The 1,717-nt window shown below is 49.0% G+C and overlaps 1 pseudogene; it reads right to left on the reverse strand.

Annotated features, from left to right (window-relative positions):
- Window positions 1-985: 985 nt before the first annotated feature.
- LOC111733007 lies at window positions 986-1,104 on the reverse strand (annotated as a pseudogene).
- Between the last annotated feature and the right edge of the window lie 613 nt (window positions 1,105-1,717).

Raw genomic sequence — 1,717 nt, forward strand, 5'->3', positions numbered from 1 at the left:
GGGTGGGAGCTAGGCATCACTGGATACATATTTCCTGGTTGTTTCATCCCAAATCAGCTCCCAGAGCTAGTGACCCCTCAAAGCCATCTCAAGAACGTTTCTGGGAAGCAGCTAGGGGATGAAATTGTTTACTGTGCCCAGCGTCTGGACATTTGGAAGCACCTGCCAACTCTTTGTGGGGTGGGAGTGGTGTCCCCAGCATCATTGGGGCCTGTGAGAGTGTGGGATGTGCGGGGGGTACTGCCTACGCCCCGAAGCTGAAATGGCAGACGAGGGCACCAAGGCGGGTGGGGAGGGGACTGCCACGGAGGTGGGTGACGTCTGCCTCATGCCAGCCCCATGAGCTGCTGTTAAGTCAGCCTACGTCGTGGATTACTGAGCTAAGTCTTGGAGAGGTGACGAAGTCCCCCAAGCCTTCACAAATAAGCCAGGACTGCGCCCAGATACCCTGGCTTTCCGGCATACGCGTGCTCGTTACTGTATGTGATGCTGTCCTCCTTCCAAGCCAGGTGACTGATGTGAGAAGTTATGTAAATTTTGCATTTTATTCCGTGTCACTCAGCTATCTTCAAAATCTTGACATGATTTGCTGCTCCCAAAAGTTCCATGTTTATTGTGTGGCGCCGCATACTCGTTGTCAGTCTCTGTCATGGGAGGAGTAGGCGTGGCAAGCTGGGCCTGAGGGATATGCCGACCCCATGTTCTCTCTCTGGGACACTGACGCTCGATTAACTTGATTCTCCATGGAGGTGACAGCCCTGACCGAGGTTCAGTAATGCATTAGTATTAACCCTCTGCTAAAGATACTGTCCACCTTCCGCAACGTCTCTGATGTCTGATGAACGTCTTAAACTGTGCTGCCAGGAGGAATTTTTCATTCCCAGCAGAGTGTCTCCGTAACCTCTCTGCTTGTTCCACTTAGGACCCCATCCAGTGATCAATTCGTCCCTAGTTCGAAATTTATTTATTTTCATTTATTTTTTTACGCCTGCAGCACCCGGTCTTCCTAGGTGGTCTCCCATCCAAGGACTAACCAGGCCCGACCCTGCTTAGCTTCTGAGATCAGCCGGGATCGGGCGTGTTCAGGGTGGCGCGGCCGTGGACCGTGTTTGAAATTTAATCGTACGCAACCTCCGCACACGTGGCACAAACACCTGATTCGTCATGTGTTTTCCTACTTTCCCCGAGTGGTTTCGATCACTTCAAGTATCTTTTGTACATTTTCAAACGGGAATTTGCTGTCTACCTTTCTAAATCTTTTATAAAGAAATATAAACGTCAGTGCACAAATATTTCACTTCATACACAGAGCTTGTCCCACACTCATCTTGTACCAGGGCTGGCCTAGGTGTCAACATCAACACTCTGTGTCTACAGACCCCCAGGAAAGCCGCAGTTGGACGACCATGGCACACGGGCCAAGTCTGGCCCACTGCATATTTTTGTAAATAAAGTTTTATTTGAAAGACAGTTGCCCACATTTGTTTATGTATCTATCGTCTATGGCTGCTTTCGCGTTACGGCAGAGTCGAGTACGTGCAAAAGAGATCTCACGTATTAGCCTGCAAGTCCCCAAATATTTACTCCACGACTCTTTATAGAAAAAGATTGCTGACCCCTGAAAATAACAAGTAAAAGCAAAGTAACACGGAAATTCACCTCTCAAGGTAATTTCAGCTGATAATGAGATAATAGGGGCACCCTCCTTTTTTGCGGG

Source organism: Pteropus vampyrus, unplaced genomic scaffold (assembly GCF_000151845.1).
Source record: "Pteropus vampyrus isolate Shadow unplaced genomic scaffold, Pvam_2.0 Scaffold512, whole genome shotgun sequence".
Classification (NCBI taxonomy): domain Eukaryota; kingdom Metazoa; phylum Chordata; class Mammalia; order Chiroptera; family Pteropodidae; genus Pteropus; species Pteropus vampyrus.